Source organism: Stylophora pistillata, chromosome 1, assembly GCF_964205215.1.
Source record: "Stylophora pistillata chromosome 1, jaStyPist1.2, whole genome shotgun sequence".
Lineage (NCBI taxonomy): Eukaryota > Metazoa > Cnidaria > Anthozoa > Scleractinia > Pocilloporidae > Stylophora > Stylophora pistillata.
Genome location: NC_142519.1, coordinates 60,184,561 through 60,197,205, shown reverse-complemented (window position 1 = coordinate 60,197,205; position 12,645 = coordinate 60,184,561). Strand labels below are relative to the sequence as shown.

The following is a 12,645-nucleotide window of genomic DNA, read 5'->3' as shown; positions in this document are numbered from 1 at the left end:
TTCTTCCCTTTGACTCTGATTAAAAATGTTTACACTGAAACCCTTGAAGCCACTTCCAAATTTAATTCTTAAATCTATTTAAAAAAAAAAAACCGGCAAACTACGTCTTCTGGATTAACTTTTGGCTTTCTCCCTCTCTTAGATTTTGATACCAGACTCTCCTTGTCGTCTGACATTTCTCACTCACGGGTAGTTGTTGTTTTGACCGTTTGCATGGTTCAATGAGCTCTTGCTAACGGCGCTTTTTGATTGGTTAATTTTTAGAGGCGCTGATTGACATCTGCAAGACGATATAAATATGAAAATAGGGGGCGTTTCGTTAGTTAGTGGGGGTCTGTGGCGAGCCCTCCCTCTCCCCTCCGCACATTCCGCTCGCCCCAATTCCCCCTCCTCTCCCCCAGGGCTTGCTTCGCAGGCTACAATTTTAAACGGTCTCCACGTCTGTAGCGTTGCAGTTGTGTCTTCAGTAGCAGTTATGTCCTCACAACTAATAACCAATAGAATGTGGTTTTATTTCTTCCAATCAAAAGGCGTTGTGAAGGTGTCTCTTGCTTGTCACTTCCCAACTAGGGGAGGGATGCAATGCAAAAATATTAATTGTAAGAAGATCGATAAGATTTCCGCGCTCGAAGGTTAAGAATTTCACGGGATATCCTTGTTTCATGAGCTATCCTTGGTTTCGTTTGGGACACTTCGGATTGATGAAAGATTAAGGTTCTGGTTGCGTTTTTAAGTGCGAATTATTGGCGAAATTTTCTTCGATACGTTGGAAAGCTTAGGAAGACGAGAATTTGACATGGCCTCGTGGCTTCGATTCCCTTATTAGTTTGGAGTGCGTTGGTGATCGAAGTTGTGCTTTTCTGTCGGAACTAGTACGGTAAGGTAAGGTTTCGGTTGCACTTCATGCTAGTATTTTTGTTAAATTTAAATATTACAATCATTCTTCAAAGATCGCGTTCAAGTTTCGGGCTAAATACTGTCAGATGTATACCGATAAAGCGTCCGAGTAACTACTTACCTGGATTCATTGAATCCTTCTGTGTCGAGGGATGATTTTTTTTTTATTATTATTTTGTTTGGGACATGCAAAACTAGATGATACATAATTAAAAAACGAGACAGATCTCCGTGTTTCAATGACCGAAAATTTGTGATTTTCTTCCAGCCTCATTATAATTTTTATTATGTTACATGTAGCAATCTCATAGTGTCTACATTGATGGTTATTATGGAGACAATTGAAGACATGTATTCATTGTAATTGTATGGGACTACGCAAAAATTCAACCTCTGGTATGGTTGATGTCAAACATCATATATCCTGGAAAGTTAACTCACAAACTGTTGACACGTATGATGAAGATCTGATATCTTTTATAAAGGATAGGCTGATCTCTCCCATGCTCTCCAGCAAGAAACAGGTGGGTTACAATGCATTAAATCATTCTCTTTGCTCGCCCAGAAGAGGACAGATTTGCAGCAAAATTACTCTTCACTTAATAATATGTGCTTTTTGATTGAAATCAGTGGCTGACGTAAGCCACTTTCTTTCTTTTGATCTATTTAGAATAAAGCCCTTTGAACTAAATCATAAGGAATATGATAATAATATGCATGTTATTTGTTACCACACTTTACATACTTTTTCAACTACGTGTTTTCAATATTGAAATGAAATAAATACTAATTCATGCTCAATTGAATACTTAATTCAGTAGAGACTATTACCTATTAGCAATTATTGCTCCTACATGACTTGTGTTAGCAAGAACTTGGTCTTGTTGGCTTTCATTGTGAGCCTTTGGTGATCCATATATTAGGGGAGACACTCGCTGCAACTATCTTTGCAAAGAAAATACTAATCTTTTCACCCTTACTTAATTTCATACATACAGGCATGGATGACAACCAGTAGCAAAGCAAAGTAAACAAAAGTGCCAATCAGGTGGTAAGCTCCATTGTAAACATTTTCTTGGAAAATTATGCACCAGTTATAAAAAGGTAAATGTTGTGATTAATTTTTGTCCTTGGTATAAGCATAATTTTCCTTTGGTTTTGTTAATGATATGAATGAAAATGCATTTTGTGTAAAGGAAGATAAAATGTAGCTCCTAGAGTGTATGTTATGATGAGATGATGTGTCACCATCAATTTGGCCTCAGCTATTAAAAGTAAAAGAATTAAACTAAGGATGAAACTGAACCACAGCATACCTATACTAAACCCTCATTTTAATTGCATCAATATTATTATTTTTCTGGTGTTCACCCAATAGATTCAATCCACTGACAGACAAATATGGCACCTGTACATTTTACCATTACTGTTAGGCTAAGGCACATGTAGAAAGCAATATTTCTCAAAACAACAACGTATGCAAGGTTTAAATCTTTCAGACCTTTACTGCTTGTTTTTATGAGTGGTTCCAGGATTTTCTTGCACAAAGAGGCCTGGTTGAGTGTAGCAGTCACCATATTTTTCAGTATGATGGTTTCACAGTAACTGTTGTATGAAGTAATGTACCCTTCTCCAGTATTAATTTTGCAAACTTGTCACTGACAAAGAGCTAGTTCATGATTAGACACTGATCATTTCATTGATTGCCATGCTCTAAATTTATCGTTGAAGTATCACCGTTATTATCTGTGTATAAGGCGACTCTTTATGACGGAGAAATTAGCCCAAAAAATCACCCTCGTCTTTTACACAGATCATAGAATGATAAAGACCTGACCCAAGCAATCCAAGAAATCAGCATATCAATTGCCTGAAGTCCATTAGGAAAACCAGGTTCACAAAACAAGTTCTAATTGTGTTCAAGTTTTGTCAGTTTTCAGTGCGTTCTTCATCGATGAAAAAGTTTGAAATAATAAATTTTATGTGCCTTAAACAGAAACCTAGTGGGGCTGATTTCTATTGTATCTTCTGATTTGTGGAGCAGGCAATTTTCCTTACAGCTTAGGAGCTGAATTCTCACTTTCAGTGAATGATTACAGTAACTTAGTGACCTGGCAAATGCTGTTTTCTTGTGCGGTCTTGTTTGTTACGTGCGTGGACCATCTATGTTAAATATTGTGTAGTTTCCAAGATGGCCGTGTTTTCATCAAGCAATCCTTCGAAGCTCCTCGGTGTTCCTTTAGTCTACTTAATCTCCTTTCAAAAGATTATTTAAATGCATGAAGATTTCATTTTCAAAACGATTTACAAAAGATGGTGAATTACTTCTCCAGTAAATCGAAGTGGATGTATATGCTTAAATCATGAATTGTGGGGATGTAAACAAGTGCTATTAAACTTCACAGCACATGGTTACATTTTGCTCTGCATTTTTTTTTTTAATTCACTGTGTTTTCAGTACATTCTCAGAAATAAGAGATCAACCATATGGGAAATTTCTGTCAGTCTGAATTTTTCTTTACTAGAAATAATGAAAAATCTGATTTTCAACCTTGAAAATGGGGGTCAACTTATACATGGAAAAATACGGTAATTAACTCCTTCGCTATCAGTAATTGCATTAAAGATTCTGTGTTAGAAATCACAGCACCATATCCCAAAATCTAATGTTGTCCTCAGCACAATTTCATTTTTTGAGCAAGGCAAAGCTAAAAATCAATCAAGGGCCACACAGACATCACAGAGACAACATTGCTATGTATAATGTTTATGTACTCAGATAGGTAAAAGCTACTCTATTCATTAATTCAATGTCAATACTCTCCCTCATAGTAAAGTAAGTAAAGTCTGTTTACGAGCCTAGTGGCCCATTAGGCCGGAGCTTAACTCCGGTTTCTGTAGTGTGAAGCTACTAGGAGTATTTCTACCTCCCCCTGGATGGGATGCTAGTCCATCCTAGGGTTACCCCCCAGCATTAAATTGCCAGTACCCATTTATACATCTGGGTGAAGAGAGGCACTGTGAGAGTAAAGTGTCTTGCCTAAGAACACAACACAATGTCCCGGCCGGGGCTCAAACCTGGACCACTCAATCCAGAGTCGAGCACACTAACCATGAGGCCACCATGTCTCCACGTACTCTCTCTCATAGTAGCTATAATTTTTAGCCAACTTGGGAAATAGCAACCAAAAATGGACCCTTTTGGACATCCAAACTTTTAAATTTCAAGGGGAAGGTTCCCCAGACTTTGCCATCCAAGTGGGAATAAATGGCTGCCACACTGTCATTTTGGTCCCTCCTAGCTGCTCAAATGTTGTCCCTCCTTTCCACAATCTTACCAAAGCCTCCTTATGTGTAGTAATAAAAACATTGAAGTGAAGAGTGCTATCTCAGGAAGAGATGATGATCATGCACACTTTTAATAGAGTCATCCTAGCAGATATTTGGCAAGGTATTGCATTCTTTGCTCTAAATCTAGTTTACATAGACCTGGGAAAAAAGAATGGGGTGTAGCAGTCATTCAGGTCAGTTAATTGCTCCAAGCTCTAGTTTTATACCTCTGCTCATTTGGTTATCTTTCTTGCCAATACTTTTTCGGGTTATTTGGGTTTTCTTGAAAACTCAGGCACTTGCCATTGAGAAGAAGCATGATATGTGTTTACAAAATTAAAAGCAAAGAAAAGTGAAAAAAAATTGGAGATTAACAGGATGGTATGAAAGACTGGTATGATTTTTTTTTTGCAGGGGGTAGTTATTTATTTTTGAATCAGAGTTTTAGCCTAAGTATGTCTGAGTTTCTACACTTGTTGTTTAGTCTTGTGATTTCTTACTTTAAGAAGTAACTAAAGGTAAAATTTTTTGAATTTTTTTTTTACAGCCAATTGAGTCTGTAAATGGAAAGTAAACACAAAATAATGATGGTAAGGAACAAATTGCTTGCACTATAAATTATTGAAAGTAGTCTGCACTCTCCATATTTGTTATTTTTAATTGACATGCTTTGCACAGGTGTTGTGTAATAAGTGTGAATAATTAGCTCGTGCTGCAGCATCCCATATCCAATAAATTCAATAGAAGACCCTTCGCTCATTTCACGCCATATTGGATCTTGATACGTCCTTGAAAGAAAAGTTGCTTGAGACATATTTTTATCGTAAACATTTATGAAGCTTTCTTCTGATATATAGTTTGCTAAGATTTTATTGTAACTACTGTAGTGTGCAAACAATTTTTTTCCTGAAGGACACCTGCAAAAGTGGGAAGTAACCTTGAGCTTGTTGCATGCGATTAAGTCATATCATATAAATATGCCCTAAAAACGAAAAATTTGCATTACTTTTATAATATTGAAGTGGATGCTTTGATACACAATGGCTTTTGCCTCTGCGTATCCTCTTATGTTTTTCTCTGAATACCTGGGAGCCGAGCAAACTGGTAACCACCCATATTCTCTCGTTCTCTTTAAAATAGGATTGTTGATCAATTTTTACCATGGCTCAAGATGGAGGACCACGTGGTGAGATAAACTAATTTCTTTTCTGCCATCCTGAGGGGGTTTCTCATACTTTCAGAATAGAACAGAATTTTGGCTAACCTAACAACTCAACAGGAAATCGTCCCTTTTAAATTGAATGTTCTAAGGGAGTTGTTGAAGTTGCTTTGAGGTTTATCGCCTATCATGAAATAAAACCAGTGAACAAGGCTGTTATGAATTACACACAACTTCAGATGAGGGTGTCTGGCATAGTGAAGTACTGGTGCATTTCATCCCTGAGAAGCAATCAAACTACTGTTTTCTCACTTATAGCATTACTTAAAAATTAATAATCAGCGACTTAGGTGTCAAGCATATCAAAGAATATTGGCACGGAAAGAGGTACTTTCCTTAATGGTTCATGTGCACATTTTAGGGTGAACGTTATTGTATCTCTAGTATGAACATTGGTGGTGATATTTTTTACAAAGGCCACCACTGGACGGCCATGTTTACGGATTTTGAAGGAAGTATTAGACCACTGAGGCTCAGGGCTAAACAGCTTTGTAAAATGTCGTATATTGATGTTACTAAGTGATACATATCTTATGTTTTGAAGAGCATGTGATTAACATGGACTGGCTGGAACAAGAAATAGTTATGGAAGAGCAGCTGGAAAGAGGAAGAGAAGAACAAAGAAAAAGGGAGGAGGAAACGAAAAGAGAGAAACAAAGAAAGGGAGAAGATCATTTTTCCGACACATACCTATACTTAAGTTATCCCTTTTAAAATTTTCAACCTATATATCTAAGTCACACAGTAATTCCTCTATTTTTCAAATATGTGAAATCACAATCTCTTGGGAAACTACTCTATCAGGGATATAAATTTAATGTATGTTGTTTCTTTTTTTATTTTTAAGTGAGCTTAATGATCTTGTTTATAATAGAACAGCCATATTAGTACGTCAATGTCATCGGAAGACATTAAATATTTGGAAGAGAAACTTTAAACTTGTCCTTTGCTTACATAATAATTTGGATATATCAACAAAGTTGAAATGGTAAATTGGCCACCGTAATGATTACAAAAGCTGACGTTTCGAGCGTTTGCCCTTCGTCGGAGCGAATGGCCCATTCGCTCCGACGAAGGGCTAACGCTCGAAACGTCAGCTTTTGTAATCATTACGGTCGCCAATTTACCATTTCAACTTTGTTGATATATCCAAATTATTTCGTTACTCCCACCGACGCAGCCCCAAACAGTTTCTTTCGAAACTATCAGCCTTTATTCCTTTGCTTACATAGATTTTTCTTTTGTGAAGCCCTACTAAGTGACTCTTGATGTCATGTTAAGTTCTCCTTCGGTCCCACAAGTAAACAGGCAGCACGTTGGAATGGGACGACAGTAGTTCATCCTAAGTCACCAAGGGCTTCTTTTGCAATGAACCCTTCAATTATTCTGTTACAATGTTTTATCTGGCGGTGAATGGTACCCGTGAGCCTCTACGAAGACGTTCACTTTGCTTGTCAAGCAAAGATAAATCAATAGTTTGCCGTCAATATATGCACATGCATCTGTGTATACAGCGACTTCTGGGAAAATTTCTCATTGCCTGAAGACATTTTTAACGCTAAATTGACTTAAATTCCAGGGGTGTGAATAATATGCAGACCCTTTTCAACAATCAGAACATCACAGTGGTGAAACATAACACCAAAACTTGCATACTGATAAATATTTTACGGGGAAGGCTACATTCTCTTTTCCAGCAAAATAATCTCCTCAAACTAAGTGATATTTGTCGAATAATCCTAAGGCTTTGTGCAGGGGATCCTACAAAGTACCGACTAAAATTATTGACTTCACCCGGGGATAGCCTTCCGACAGCTACCCCCCGACCCAAAATTTTCTTACGCGAATTAAGGGTGCACTTCCAGCGATCTAACTTACAACTGCAGTATATCTGTTTATCCCTATTTCCATGTTTTGAGTGTATTCGAAAATCAAAACAATTTCACAGCTCGTACTCTGCATGTGCAATACATCCAAACTTGACATATCAATTATTAACCCATTTTTCCATTTTTCACTGAATGTGGAAATTCTCGAAAAAAGGCAATAAATTCTGACAATTTATCCAGCAATTAGAATATATCCTAACATGCAAAATCCAATCTTCACTCCAATTTTCCAATTTCTCGATCAACTCTAGAAACACGGGGTTAATTACAATTCATCCTACAAGTGGATAATATCGTAACTTTTCCATATCCAATCTTTACCCGATTTGTTCAATTAATTGTAGAAAAACGGGAATCGTGACAATTCGATCGGTTAACATCATGACTTGCCGTGTCCAATCGTTACCCCGAATTTCCATTTGTTCAACGAGTCCCGAGAAAGCCGTGATAAGTTCTGACAATTCATCACGCAAGTGGAATATAACCTTAGTTACCATATCAAATCTTTACCCTAATTTTCCATTTTTTTCTCGTTTATTAGAGACAAATAAGGTAAAATCTGACAATTACTTCCACATGTGGAATATGCCAAAAATGGGGTAAAAATCGGACAATTCATCAAATGAAACATATTTCAACTTGTTGTGTGTAATCTTTACCCGATTTTTCATTATTTTCAGAGAATTCTAAAAAAACAACAATTCATGTCATAAAAAGAAAATATTCCAACGCACAGTGATTGAATTATAACTCGATACATCCCTGATGTTCCGTTTTTTCTGATAAATTCCGAAAAAACGGGGTTCATTCTGAAAACTCACCCCATAAGTAGAATACATTCTAAGTTTCCATATCCAATCTTGAACCCGCTCTTCTATTTTTATTTCAATGAACTCCAGAAAAAAAGGGGACGGTAAGTTATGAGAATTTAAACCGTAAGCGGAGTATATCCTAAGTTGTCATAGCCAATCTCTACCCCAATTTTCGAATTTCTTTTTTTTTTAATGAATCAATTCCAGAAAAACAGGACAAACTCTGACAATTCATGCTACAAGGGGATAATACCCGAAGTTCCCAAATGCCATCTTTGCTTCGATGTTCCAATTTTTTTTTAAGTGAACTCTGGAGAACAGGGGTAAATTCTTAGAATTAATACCGCAAGTGGAATATAACCTACGTTGTCATGTCAAATCTTTCCTGATTTTCCTTTTTTAATGAATTAATTCTAGAAAAACGGGGTAAACTCTGAGAATTCATGCTACAAGCGGATAATACCCGTAGTTCCCTTATGCCATCTTGCTCTGATTTTGGAATTTTTTTCAAGGAATTATAGAAAAACAGGGAAAATTCTAGTAACTCATCCTCCAAGTCGAATATATTCCATTGACTTCCCACATCTAATCTACTTTACCCCGATTTTCCATTTTTTTTTCAATGAGTAGAAAAAATTAAAACGGGGCTCCCACTGACTCGCCATATTCAATCTTTACCCGATTTTCCATTTCTTTTTTCAATCAATTCTGAAAAAACGGAGTAAATTCTGAGGATTCAGGCTAAAAGTGGATAAGACTCTAAGTTCCAATATGCCATCTCTACCCCAATTTTCCATTTCTTTTTTCAGCGGTGAATTCTACGATTAGCGCTAATTGTTACCCCCTTAAAATAAAGCAATACGCAAATAGCTCAATTGTAATTAGGAGTTTTTTATAACGCCGGCCCGCTTTCAGTTATTATTAATTAATTAGCTTCTATAGAAATTAAAAACTTAAACACAACGCGCTATGTAATGTACTGTTCCTCTTTAATTGTAATAATTCCCTAAAGAAGTCTTAACTGGGGTCGAAACGCGTCCGAAATAAGTGAGAAGCTTACAACTACAAAAAGTGTTTCTTTGTGCGGCTCGCTAGTCTTAGTTAAATGGAAGATAGAAAAAATTCCACATTTAAAAAATGTTTGTGTTCTTAGTGAATTCTAGAAAAGCGGGATAAATTCTGAGAATTCGTCTTTCGAGTGGGATCGATCTTAGAGAGCCAAATCCAATCTTTAACCCGACTTTCCATTTTTTTTTTTCAATGTACTCTAGAAAAACGGGATGAATTTTGAAAATTCGGCCCGCAAGTGGCTAATACCTTTGGTTCTCATATCCCATCTTCACCCCGATTTTCCATTTAATCAGTGGATTTTAGAAAAACGAGGTAAATTCTGAGCATTTATGCTACAAGTGAATAATACCCGAAGTTCCCATATGATATCTTTACCCCGATTTTCCATTTTTTTCAACAAATTATAGAAAAACGGGTTAAAATCTAAGAATTCATCCTCCAAATGAAATCAGATCCCAAGTTGCTTATCCAGGCTTCAACCCGATTTTGTATTTTTTTTTTTTTTTTCAATGAATTCTGGAGAAACGGGATTAATGCTACGAATTTATCCGCAAGTAGGTAACACGCTAAGCTCCCATATGATGATCTTTACCCAGATTTCCCATTTGATCAGCGAATTCGAGAAAAATGGGGTAAATTCTGAGCCTTCATGTTACAAGTGAATAATATAATAATTTGGATATATCAACAAAGTTGAAATGGTAAATTGGCCACCGTAATGATTACAAAAGCTGACGTTTCGAGCGTTAGCCCTTCGTCGGAGCGAATGGCGAAGGGCTAACGCTCGAAACGTCAGCTTTTGTAATCATTACGGTGGCCAATTTACCATTTCAACTTTGTTGATATATCCAAATTATTTCGTTACTCCCACCGACGCAGCCCCAAACAGTTTCTTTCGAAACTATCAGCCTTTATTCACAAGTGAATAATACCCGAGGTTCCCATATGCCCGAATTTCCATTTTTTTTTCAGTGAATTTGACAAAAAACGGGGTAAAAACTAAGAATTCATTCTCCGAATTAATAGATCCCAAGTTGCCATAGCCAATCCTTCACCCGATTTTACTTTTTTTTTTGAATAATTCTAGAAAAACGGCATGAATTATGAGAATTCGGCCCACAAGAAGGCTAAGTTCCAATATGCCATCTTCACCCCGATTTTCCATTTGATCAATGAATTTTAGAAAAACCAGGTAAATTCTGAGCATTCATGCTACAAGTGGATAATACCCAAAGTTCCCGTATTATATCTTTACCTCAATTTTCCATTTTTTAACAAATTCTAGAAAAACGGGGTAAAATCTAAGGATCCATTCTCCAAATTAAATAGATCCCAAGTTGCTATATCCTGTCTTCCCCCCGATTTTCTATTTTTTTCAGTGAATTTTGAAGAAACGGGATTAATTCTGCGAATTCATCCGCAAGTGGCTAACACGCTAAGTTCCCATATTATGATCTTTACCCCGATTTCCCATTTGATCAGCGAATTCGAGAAAAATGGGGTAAATTCTGAGCCTTCATGTTACAAGTGAATAATACCCGAGGTTACCACATGCCCGAATTTCCATCTTTTTTTTCAGTGAATTTGACAAAAAACGGAGTAAAATCTAAGAGTTCATTCTCCGAATTAATAGATCCCAAGTTGCCATAGCCAATCCCTAACCCGATTTTCCATAAGTCCCCATATGCCATCTTTACCCCGATTTCCCATTTGATCAGTTAATTCGAGAAAAACGGGATGAATTCTGAGCCTTCATGCTACAAGTGAATAATACCCGAGGTTCCCATATGCTATCTTTACCCCGAATTTCCATGTTTTTTTTTCAGTGAATTTGACAAAAAAAAAAGGGGTGAAGTCTAAGAGTTTATCCTCCGAATTAATTAGATCCCAAGTTGCCATAGCCAATCGTTTACCCGATTTTCCATTTTTTCTTTCAATAAATTCTAGAAAAACGGGACGAATTTTGAGAATTCGGCCCACAAGTGGCTAGTACCCTAGGTTCCCATATGCCATCGTCACCCCAACTTTCCATTTGATCAGTGAATTTCAGAAAAAAGAGGTAAATTCTGGGCATTCATGCCACAAGTGGATAATACCCGAAGTTCCCATACGATATCTTTCAATTTTCAATTTTTTTTTCTACAAATTCTAGGAAAACGGGGTAAAATCTAAGAATCCGTCCTCTCTGATGAAATAGATCCCAAGTTGCTATATCCAGTCTTCAACCCGATTTTCCATTTCTTTTTTCAATGAATATAGGAGAAACGGGATCAATTCTGCGAATTCATCCGCAAGTGGCTAACACGCTAAGTTCCCATATGCCATCTTTACCCCGATTTTCCATTTGATCACCGATCGAATTCGAGAAAAACGGGGTAAATTCTGAACCTTCATGTTGCAGGTGAATAATACCCGAAGTGCCCACATGCTATCTTTGTCTCGAATTTCCAATTTTTTTTTCAGTGAATTTGACAAAAAACGGGGTGAAGTCTAAGCGTTCATCCTCCGAATCAATTAGATCACAAGTTGCCATAGCCAATCTTTAACCCGGGTTTCCATTTTTTTATGAATTCTAGAAAAACGGGATAAATTCTACGAATTCATCCGTAAGTGGCTAACACGCTAAGTTTCCATATGCCATCCCCTTTACCTGGTTTTTCCATTTGATCAGCGAACTCTAGAAAAACAGGGTAAATTCTGTGAAATTCATCCTTAAGGTCCTTAGGGTGGAATATATCCTAATGACTTGCCATAGCTATCTTTACCCAATTTTCGATTTGATCATTATGTGAATTTGTCGTAAACGGGGTAAATTATGACAAATCCACCCAAAAGTACAACAAATCCGACAACAATTTAGAAACAGTACTAAAAAAAGAGCAGCTTAAAACAGCGGAACCGGACCGTAATGAAATTTAGAGAAAGAACTAAAGAAAGTACAGCTAAAATCAGCGGAACCGTGATAAAATCATATCACAATCTACAATTTCAAATTTCACAATCTACTACTTCAGATTTTTGCCATACAGCAAAAACTGAAGGCCAAACTTCTGTGATTGAAGGAAGACTTCGTGACGCAGACAAATTATCAGAACTTTGACCTCTCAGTCGATCTTACCTCCGGCAGATCAGCGAAGCGTCAAAAATATATAATTTGATGCCGACGAACCATAATCTACGATCTTCAACTATTCAAGAAAATAAAACAATTGCGATATGGGTAAAATGTTGTCATTGAAGTCGCAAGTCGAACAATGACGTCTGTAAATAAAGCAAGACTGCAAATGAAGCGTGAACAATAACGCATCCTTTGGTGAAAAGTCGCCTTTCTATTTACGTAGCAAGTTGCTCTTCCACGTTTAGGACGTTTAGATTAGAAGAACGATGCGATCACACGGCGTTAACGAAGGAGTGATAGAACTCCAAG

The 12,645-nt window shown here is 36.9% G+C and overlaps 1 long non-coding RNA gene across 3 annotated transcripts; it reads left to right on the top strand.

Moving 5' to 3' along the window:
• Nucleotides 1-415: 415 nt before the first annotated feature.
• LOC148743501 (uncharacterized) lies at nt 416-6,377 on the top strand. 3 transcript variants are annotated; one of them, XR_015989333.1, is made up of 6 exons: nt 416-882; nt 1,198-1,421; nt 1,896-1,948; nt 4,775-4,817; nt 5,368-5,413; nt 5,991-6,377. It is a non-coding gene; the product is annotated as an uncharacterized LOC148743501 (long non-coding RNA). The 3 variants fall into 3 exon arrangements; XR_015989331.1 differs by having other exon boundaries at nt 1,896-2,001; XR_015989334.1 differs by lacking the exons at nt 416-882; nt 1,198-1,421 and having other exon boundaries at nt 1,757-2,001.
• The last annotated feature ends 6,268 nt before the right edge of the window (nt 6,378-12,645 follow it).